Genomic DNA, 11,242 nt, shown 5'->3' on the forward strand with positions numbered 1-11,242 from the left:
TGGGTCCACCCTCCGTTCCGATGGGTCGTGACAGAACGATCTGGCCAAAACAGGACCCAGCAGGAAAGACCCGGCATCGCCGGGACCAACGCATGGTAGACCGACTGCCGGAGGACCAAGCCCGTCCGATCCGGGTAGGCTCCATGATGTCCTCCGCTTCCATGTCACACGCTCCGCCGGCGACCTATGAATACGTCCCGACGACAACCCGTGCAGCACCGCATATTCTTTTGGACTCAGATTTTTCGGACTATGAGGACGACTTTGATTTCTATGACTGGCTGCCTGACTACGACTCAGATTTTTCGGACTATGAGGAGGACCTTGATTTCTATGACCAGCTGCCTGACTACAACTCAGATTACTTCGACTATGAGTCTCTTCGCCCGATCTTCAATCCCGGACAGTTCGCTTCACCTCCCCGCATTTCCAGCACCCGAGTGTCTTCACCCAGTGGGTCCAAGTACACCAATCCGTTTGAGGGAACCCGCTTAGCCATCAGTCCTGGCCCTCCGCACGGCGGCCAGAGGAGACGCCCAGGGCGGGCGGTCTCATGCCTCCGGCTCCGCGGCAAATAAGACACCGTCTTCGTTCTCCCACTCCTCGCCGACGGTGAAGCCAGCAGATCCGCAGCTGGTGGCAAAGCTTCCAGCCCAGGGGCCACCAAATCATGAGGTGTTCTGCCACAAAATGCAGGCAGAGATAAAGCGGCAGAGCGCCGAATTGGCGACTCTCACGGCCCAGGTCCGGCAAGGATTGAACAACCAGCCAAGCCATGCTGACGTCGCGACTGCTACTTACTCGCTGCTGATGCAGATTCACGCTGCAGTCAATACGGATCCGCTACCAAGCAAGGCTCATGTCGCTGTCGCAACGGACCTGCTGCCGACACACACCCACGTTGCAATTTCGACGGACTAGTTAATGACTTATGCCCATGCCGCTGTTTCAACGGACTCGTTTCTGACTCATGCTCACGCGGCAGTTGGAACTGACCCACTTCCGAGACACACCCACGTGGCAGTTTCAACTGACTCTCTGCCCACTGTCGTTCACGTCGCTGTGGGAACGGATCCGCCACCGTGCCACGCCCATGTTGCTATATCAACGAATGCACTGCAAGCTCACGTGACAGTGGGAACAGATCCGCCGCCTTGCCATGCTCACATCGCGGTTTTGACAGACGCGCTGGTGACCGATTCTAATGTCACGGCATCCATCGACTCCTCCCCCAGCCGATCCCACGTCGCACTTGGCAGCAGATTCACCACCGCGTCACAATCACATCGCGGTGGCGACAGGCTTCCGGGCGGCCGTCAAAGGAGAAGGATGGAATTTACTATCAAAGATGGTCCTGCTAGAGCGTCCGCAACGTGTGTTTTCCCAAAGAACAGGATTCAGAAACGTAGTGCAGAGGGCTTCTTGAGTTCAGAGGATGGAGGGAATTTCGATAAAGATGAGACAAGCTATTTTCCTCCTGTTAAGAGGGGGAGGACCTTATCATCCCCGTTGCTCCACGCTATCCCCAATGATGTTGTAGTGCCAAGGCAAACACCACAGGAGCAACAACGCAGTGCTGTGCCACCTGTGGGGGTTCCGCAGCCGCCTCACGCTCCCGTCCATGAGAAGGTGGTGATGGCTCCACCGCCTTTTCACGTTCCCGTCCAGGAGGAGGTGGTGAAGGCGCCGCTGCCTTCTCACGTTCCCATCCAGGAGGAGGTGGTGATGGCGCCGCTGCCTTCTCACGTTCCCGTCCAGAAGGAGGTGGTGATGTCGCCGTCGCCTCACATTGCTGTCCAGGAGGAGGTGGTGATGCCGCCGCCTCCAGTTGCCGTCCAGGAGGAGGTGGTGATGCCGCCGCTCCCTCACGTTGCTGTCCAGGAGGTGGTGATTGTTCCCCAGCCGCCTCACGTTCCGGTCCAGGGGTACCGGCGGTGACCGGCCCAAGGCCGCTCCACGCTCCTGTCTCGATGGCGACAGGTATACGGCCTCCTTGCACCCCAGTCTCAGTGGCTGGCACCTTCCTCTCCTGCTTCAATGGCGACCGCTCCACGGTCGTCTGAGAACCGTGCCACGAAGACCACCGAGCTTCGTCCGCTTCCGAACCCCGTAAGCCTGACTCCTTTGACACTTCTGCCTTCCTTGATCGATCTCACGTGTACCGACTCCTGCCTGCCCGCTGATCTACTTTCTACGCCCGACGTCCTGATTACCAGTGCTATACCTGACTGCCTGCCCGATCCCCGACCTTGCATTAATCAACGTTTTTCCCGAATTACCTCTGCGTCTCCCGAGTCCTGCATTTGGGTCCAGCCTCCGTTCCCATGGGTCGTGACAGCTGGTAGATTTGCACAGCTATACACATTTCTCTGTCCTGGGAATTTAGTTGGAGCACTGCTGATTCAGAACTGTTGCAAGAGGTACTCCTTATTTGTGACGTCCTGGTGATGTATTGAGTGGAAGGACAATGCTTCTGGATGTGGGCCCAGTCTTGATAGTTGTGGCAGCGAACTATAGTTTTTTTTAAGTTTCTCTGCTGGTTCAATGCTGAGGGTATTAACGGGCCACACGGACCGGAGGAGAAACCGGCTGGAGGACCAGTATCGTCATCTTTCTCCCGTACGTGACATGTGACGTAGCCCATTTGGTGGTCTCATGGGAGCGGGCTATTTATTATGGTTGGGCAAGTATTGCTAACAGCTCCTGAACCACATCCACATCTCCTAACCCATTCCTAAACACTTCGACGGCTATGGAGTCTTGCTTGCTCTCTGTCCTATTAACGTAAGCCACAGCTACTCTACCACTCTCCCAGAATGCATGCAGGGCTTCTCCAGGTTTATGCACCTTTTTCCTAAGCTCCACAGTAACTGCAGCTGCATGGTCTGAAGATGGGGCACATGCAGTTTCCAGCTCATCCACTAAACAGTCGTAGTCCCATTTAGACAAGTGAGGTTTGCGGTGGACGATGGCTGCCACAGCTCCAACTAAACAGGACTTCAGTTGTGTCGTCATGGTCTTTCCAGACCAATGATTGGCCTCTACACAACCACCGAACCTGTGCAGGAATTCCCTCCACAGTGTGGTACTGTCATATTGGCCTAGTGACAACATGGGGATCCTTTCCCTCGGCTCATCTTCCTCTTCAGTGTCAGAGAGGGGTTGATGAGGTGAACAGTGCCTCGTCGGTAGCTTAGAGCGGAACTAAGTGCAAAGAAGTGTTTGGTGGATGTCTCCAGCTGCCCCAAGACTACACTCCTCTGGCTTAAAAAATCTTGGTGTGCTATGCACAAGACGTTCCACATAGTCAGAGGAGAATGGGTTCGAATTTGTCATTTGCATTAGTTGGGTAGGGGCTGAGCAACTGTGTGTAGTGCTTCCTGCTTCGTGACGCCGGCTTTGATATACGTCATCAGCAAAAGGGTTAGAGCGGAAAAACTGCGGCCTCGTGAACATTTCCTCCCATCGGCAAATGTGTTTGCACAAGTTGCGTCACACACAAACGGGTTAAAATGTTCACATTTCTTCAGCGTCCCATATTGTTTAGCTCCGCTCCTACACCTGGCACTCCCAGGAGCGTCGCTCATCACAATACTAGTCGGGGGGACTAGCCTCGAGTCGGACGTATTCACAGGGATTGCGAGCAGCAGCCATTACTTGTTAGCTCAACTCCGGTGAATAAAGCAAGTACTTTACCGATTCTGTTGAAAAAAAGTCACCACTCCTTAGACAACGTGAGAAGGTCCCTTCATGCTCATCAATGTTAACCGTTCCTGCTCGGGCCAACTTTCTTTTTCCCTCTCACACACTCGCTTCTGACCAAAAAATCCATGCGCAGTCTGTATCACCAACACAACACACACACACCTACACGAAACTTGTAATACAGTGCTTGCTCAAGCGAACAACCACTGCCTAATAATTTGGGGGAAATTACTTGCTTTACACAAAGCTGCAATGCTGTTCCTCTCTCACGGACAAAATGCATAAAACCATAATACATATTTATCCTAATCCAGTAGCCACTCACACATTCTTTTTCCATTTTTGTATGTCTGATTTTCTTTCTTTTATCATTAGTTTCCTTTTTGGGATTTTGTAGTCATAGCTGTGTTTGATGTAGATTCTATTAAATTTCATTGAAAATTTCCATGCGTGTCATGATGTCTGTTGAGCACCACCTCTGTACATTGAAAACGCTAATTGACATGGGGCAACCTTCAGATTTAATAAAAGGTTTGTCGTTCCATTTTTCTAAATTTAACACATTTGAAAAAGCAACGGGGTGTCACTTTCTCAGGACAAATACTAATCTAGAAGTGGGACGTAAGTGTTCAACTTTAAATTATAATAAATTACATTTTCATCCAATCCATATTCACTACAGGTGAGAGAGAGGAAGATGCAGGAAAAAGGCTTACATGGATAAAGATGACACGCTGTGGCGACACTTAATGGGACAAGCCAAAAGGAAAAAAAAGGGGTCTTGTGTGGTGAGCGTGCATACAGGCCAAAGAGGCGATGTTTATTTCTGACAGTTTTCCTTGAAACAACACTACCTCCAAATTCCAAGTCTTTTTGAAGCCCTCCATACATGGTCCTTCGTCTTGGACAACTCTCTGGATAATTTTTGCACTCCTCTGTCAGAAATCATGTGAGGAGTACCTGATAGAGGCAAATTTGCCGTGGCATGATTGGCTTTTCACTTACATATTATAGCAACAACCGGCCTCACTTTAAAGACTTTAAATTGCCAGTAGGTAAGAATTGGAGTGTGAATGGCTGTTTTTTTTATGCGTGCCACCAGTTTGGGGTGTACCCTGCCTCCTGCACGAGGACAGATGGGCTTGGCTCCAGCACTCCCACGACCCTCGTGAGGAAAAGCGTGACAGAGAATGGATGGATGGAGACCTTTTTTAGGCCATCAATTTGAACAGAACTATCTGATATTCATTTGCACTGACAAGGGGCTGGATTGCTGTTTGACTGTTGATTGATTTTGGATTTTGTCGAGGTTTCCGTAGCTTTTTTCACCTCCTCTGCATGTGTTCAATACTTTTTCCCGGTCATTGCACACTTTTCCACATTACTTAATTTTTTACGTGTTCTACTTTCTTTGTTTAGACAGATTACTTGGGCTAATTAGGAGATTTAGTGACATTTTCAGGTTAATACCACCATTGGAAGTATATTTAGTGAGAAAAATTTTGATATAAATTACTTATTCCAGAACCTGTATGTACTGCATGTATCCTGTACCTTGAAGTCTCCGACTACGATAACTTTGGAATCACCTAGTGTTTCATTTAGTTTGAATAAATCGGAGTATTTTGTAGGTTTTTGTCCATGTACAATATGGTTTTTTTTGTTTGTTTTATTTTTTACAATTGGATCATATACTGGATGGAGGCCCCGTAGCTCAGTGGTTAGAGCAGTGGTTTGGTAAACCAGGGGTTGTGGGTTCGTATCCCACTGGGGCCTCCACTCCCTGAGAAGAGTTGCGTCAGGAAGGGCATCCGGCGTAAAAATTGTGCCAAACATATATGTGCGTTCATCTGAGATGACACGCTGTGGCGACCCCGAAAGGGACAAGCCGAAAGAAACTTACTTATCATATACTGGATGTGTTGGTGATTCGTTTAGTCAAATGATACATCCATCCATTTTCTTCACCGCTTATCCTCACAAAGGAAGCGGGGCAAGGGGGAGGAGGTGGGGTACACCCTGAACTGGTTGCCAGCCAATCACAGGGCACATAGAGACAAACAGACGCACTCACAATCACACCTCGGGGCAATGTCGAGTGTCCAATTAATGTTGCATGTTTTGAGGATGTGGGAGGAAACCGGAGTGCCCGGAGGAAACCCACGCAGGCACGGGTAGAACATGCAAACTCCACACAGGCGGGTCCGGGATTGAACCCGGGACCTCAGAACTGTGAGGCCAACGCTTTACCAATCGATCCACCATGCCACCTACTCAAATGATCATTCATGTATATTCCTGCATCTACCTTCCGTATTTTAAGAGTGCAGCTTTGTGTTTTCTGTTTGTGAATCTTGTGATGACGGCTGGTCTCGTCCTTTTTCAGGAACAGTGCATTCCTCGGGATTGTTGATTAATAGTTATTTGTAAAATTGTATTCCGTCATGCAAATTAAAATGCATGTGGTATGTAGCAGTTCTCATTTCAAACCAGTTTTCATTTGGTTCATTCAAACCATTGTTGTTCATTTTGCAACTCTGGTGTTAGGAGCTACAGTTTTAATTACATTATTTTAACAGAACTACAGCTCAAGAATCTTATTCCTGATTCCATGAAATCTTGCAAAGAAGAATCATGTGCAGTTGTGTCGTGGTTCTCCTTTTGACATTTGCAATCATAAAATAGTGTGTCTTTTGACAATGGAAGTTTACTTTATTTCCTTTTGACAACATTGGAAACAGAAAATAAAGTCAGACAACCACAGCGTAGTGTAACCCTGCTGGTATCCTGCAGAAAAGCTCGGAGTTTGTCAAAGAAAACTCTTCATAAGACTTATTGAGTGTTTTGGGTGAGGGTGTAGACGTAATGGAGGGTGCCACCTTTCTTCAGGAAGCAGTCGTGCTGATGGGTTCCAGCTCGGATCGATCTCTGGCACACACCCAGCTGGTCATCAAAGACCAAATCATGGTCATAAACCTCAAGCCTCAATATGTCATGCTCCTTGGCCTTGAAGTAGGAGAACTCCTCCTCCCACCAAGGGTTAGCATTGTCCTTACGGACTGCCGTTGTGCCCAGAGAGGCTGAGCCACAAAACACCTTGACAAAACCATCACTGATCCCCAAAATGTCAGAGGGAAGACCACTGGCGCGCAAGTTAAACACCTTCAGCTGGGACTGAGCCACAGGCAGAGCACACAGCACCAGAAGAAGGAGGGACCGGCTTGAGGCCATGGCTGTGAAGGTGGGCAGAGAAGCACATAATTATGATTATAATTATCCAATAAATGAAAATTCTACTTGAAAATACTGCTTAAATTTTGTAAGAGAAGTAACAGCTCAAAATAGGAAGCCTTTTCAGTTTCTTAGCGATCACAAAATCAAATTTCCAAATTGTGCTGACGATTAGACTCCCTGAAGTTTGAATTCTTGTAGTTTATAAATGTTGAATTTGAGACTCAGCCTTCATGAGTTAACAAATCCTTTTATATCCAATTATTTCATTTAAAATTTTAATCACACTTCTATTACATTGGTTAAATTAGTCCACACAGCAATATAGTGAGAAAAGTGTTAAGCATAACAAGGTGCTTGCCATAATCTTACCTCTGTTCTTGGTGTCTTGTTTCTAACCTTTGTTCCTCTGTCAAACCTCCAGTGTTTTTAAACAGAAGCAGGGCTCCTATCACTTTGATAACGCTGTTCAAAAAACACAGAGGAAGCACAACCTGCTCCATTCTCAGTATTTCGCAACATACTGTGTTAACTGGAAAGATGCAGCCCGACTCAGTTTATGCAACATGGTGGAGGAACTGGTTAGAGCGTTGGCCTCTCAGTTCTGAGGACCGGTGTCCAAATCCCGGCCCCATTTATGTGAAAATTGCATGTTCTTCCCATGCCTGTGTGGGTTTTCTCTGGGTACTCTGGTTTCCTCCCACATCCCAAAAACATGCATTAATTGGAGACTCTAAATTGCCCCTAGGTGTGGTTGTGAGTGTGACTGTTGTCTGTCTCCATGTGCCCTGCGATTGGCAGGCAACCAGTTCAGGATGTACTCCACTCCTGCAAGATGACAACTGGGACAAGCTCCACCACGTCTGTGACCCTTGTTGAGGATAAGTGGCTCATGGTTGGATATCCATATCCATCCATTTTCTCATTTTCAATATACTATATATACAGTGAAGAAAATAAGTATTTGAACACCCTGGTATATTACAAGTTCTCCCACTTAGAAATCATGGAGTGGTCTGAAATTTTCATCGTAGGTGGATGCCCACTGTAAGAGAGATAATCTAAAAAGAAAAATCTAGAAATCGCAATGCATGATTTTTTAAAATATTTATTTGTGTGTATGATTATTTGAAGACCTGAGAAAACCAATGTTAATATTTGGTACAGTAGCCTTTGTTTGCAATTACAGAGGTCAAACGTTTCCTGTTGTTGTTCACCAGGTTTGCAAACACTGAAGGAGGGATTTTGGCCCACTCCTCCACACAGATCTTCTCTAGATTAGACAGGTTTTTGGACTGTCCATGAGAAACACGGAATTTCGGCTCCCTCCAAAGATTTTCTATTGGGTTTAGGTATGGAGACTGGTTAGGCCACGCCAGAACCTTGATATGCTTCTTACGGAGCCAATCCTTGGTTTTCCTGGCTGTGTGCTTTGGGTCATTGTCACGTTGAAAGACCCAGCCACGACCCATTTTCAATACTCTGACTGAGGGAAAGAGGTCGTTCCCCAAAATCTCACAATACATGGCCACAGTCATCCTCTCGTTAATACAGTGCAGTTGTCCTTTCCCATGTGCAGAAAAACACCCCCAAAGATGCTACCACCCCGTGCTTCACACAACAAGGCTTCACAGTAGGGATGGTGTTCTTGGGATGGAACTCATCATTCGTCTTCGATCAAACACAGCTAGTGGAATTATGAGCAAAAAGTTCCATTTGGGTCTCATCTGACCATAAACCTTTCTTCCACGACTCCTCCGTATCATTCAAATGGTCATTGGCAAACTTAATACTGACCTTGATATGTGCTGGTTTAAGCAGGGGAACCTTCCGTGCCATCCATGATTTCAAACCATGACGTCTTAGTGTATTACCAACAGTCAACTTGGAAACGGTAATTGACCTAGTCCTGTGGTCTGTGGTGTAGTCCTGGGCTGATTCCTCACTTTTATAAGGATCACTGAGACCCCACGAGGTGATATTTTGCATTGGGCTCCACTCTGATTGAGACTGACCGTCATGTTTAGCTTCTTCCATTTTCTAATGATTGCTCCAACACTGGACCTTTTTTCCACCAAGCTGCTTGGCAATTTTTTCCGCAGCCCTTTCCAGCCATGTGGAGGTGTACAATTATGTCTCTGGTGTCTTTGGACAGCTCTTTGGTTTTGGCCATGTTACAAGTTTGAGTCTTACTGATTGTATGGGGTGGACAGGTGTCTTTATGCAGCTCACGACCTCACACAGGTGCATCTGATTCAGGATAATACATGGAGTGGAGGTGGACTTTTAAAGGCTGACTAACAGGTCTTTGAGGGTCAGAATTCTCGCTGATAGACAGGTGTTCAAATACTTATTTGCAGCTGTATCACACAAATTGTTAAAAAAATCATACATTGTGATTTCTAGATTTTTCTTTTTACATTCTCTCTCTCACAGTCGACATGCACCTACAATGAAAACTTCAGACCCCTCCATGATTTCTAAGTGTGAGAACTTGCAAAAAATAGCAGGGTGTTCAAATACTCATTTTCTTCACTGTATCTGGCGGCTCAGTGAAGCAGCTATAGAGCATTGGCTTCACATTTCTGAGAACCAGGGTTCAAATCAAGGCCCCACCTATGTGGAGTTTGCATATTCTCCCCATGCCTGTGTGGGTTTTCTCAGTGTACTCTGGTTTCCTCCCACATCCCAAAAACATGCATTAATTAGAGACTCCAAATTGGGAGAACATGCAAATTCCACACACAGGGGGCTGGGATTTGAACCCTACTCCTCAGAACTGTTTGGCCAATGCTCTACAGCTGTTCCCCCATGCCACCAATATAGATATATATATTTTTTTCTGAGCTACTTATCCTCACAAGGGTCGCAGAGTGCTGGATCTCAGGCTTGGGGTCTGATCAGTGACTAATCACAATTAACTCCTGATTTCACCAAAGGGGGCATTACTTTTGCACAGATTTTCCCCCTTAATACATAAATTAATGCATTCATCCATTTTCTTTGCCGCTTATCCTCACAAGGGTCGTGGGGAGTGTTGGAGCCTATCCCAGTTGTCAATGGGCAGGAGGCGTGGTACATTCTGTACTGGTTGCCAGCCAATCACAGGGCACATAGAGACAAACAGCCACACTCACAATCACACTTAGGGGCAATTGAGAGTGTCCAATTAATGTTGCATGTTTTTGGGATGTGGGAGGAAACCAGAGTGAAGTGTACCTTCGTTCATTATCACCTTCTAAATGCTTAACGGTATCGGACACCATTCTGGGTGTCGTGCTATTCGACATATTTTCATTTCGTCTCAATGGAATTAACTTTCAACAATGCTTTGTTAACTGGCAATATGGCAACATAGACAAAAATCATGTGATTTTATGACTTAGGTGCATGAGGTCTATATAGTTTTCGACCATGTGACCTTATCCGGGCACGTGGCCATGTTGCATGGGTTCACTCTACTGACTTGCCGTTCACTCTATCGCTTTTGCATACAGGCGGGAGTTACACAAATGTTTGTATGTTAAAAGTGATGCATGATGGTTAAAAAGACTGGGAAGTTATCGGGGCTCATGAGATGTTGTTTCAAGAACCCATTACAACAAGAAATCATCAACAATATTGACCCATATGCCTTGGAGAAACACAAATGGAGCAAGAATTTAGAACTGTGGGCATTGGTAACCTATCCAGACGTCGTCAAGTATCTCCTCTTCTCGACAAGGGCTTATACCATGGACTAAATAAAGAATTACAAAGGTCTGGAGGCCGACAACCAATTCATCAATGGCAGGTGATCAATGAAGGTACATGGAAAAATGAGAGACACTTGGCATAGAGGACCCATATTTAATGCAGAAGTCGATGTTTTAGCTGATAAGAAATTGAACTATTAACCAGCTTCCGCTTGTCTTGGACAACTGGATCTACACATGTATCTGGTGATTAAGTCATCGAGATTTACACAGAAGAGTTTGAAAGCGTAGAACAGTCTGTACGCATAAAAATACTTCGTTGCTGGGTTTGTTCTCAATCAAGAATAAATCCCACATAGTGATGGACCTACTCAGATTTTTTCAATACAAATAATATTTAAAACTCACATTCATTAACCAGGATTGGGAGAAAAAAAAAGGCAGCGAGTTGGCTCCTCCGTACACAAAGCGTGTTGCGGCCACACGTTAAACTTTGGTAAACTTCAGCAAACAACAGTGACAGACATTTTTTTTTTCAAATATACATTGTCCTCAAATGAGTCCAATGCGTATTTAAAAAAAGAAAATAAACCGCTGGGATATGCTTCAGC

Source organism: Syngnathoides biaculeatus, chromosome 4 (assembly GCF_019802595.1).
Source record: "Syngnathoides biaculeatus isolate LvHL_M chromosome 4, ASM1980259v1, whole genome shotgun sequence".
In the NCBI taxonomy this organism is placed as follows: Eukaryota; Metazoa; Chordata; class Actinopteri; order Syngnathiformes; family Syngnathidae; genus Syngnathoides; species Syngnathoides biaculeatus.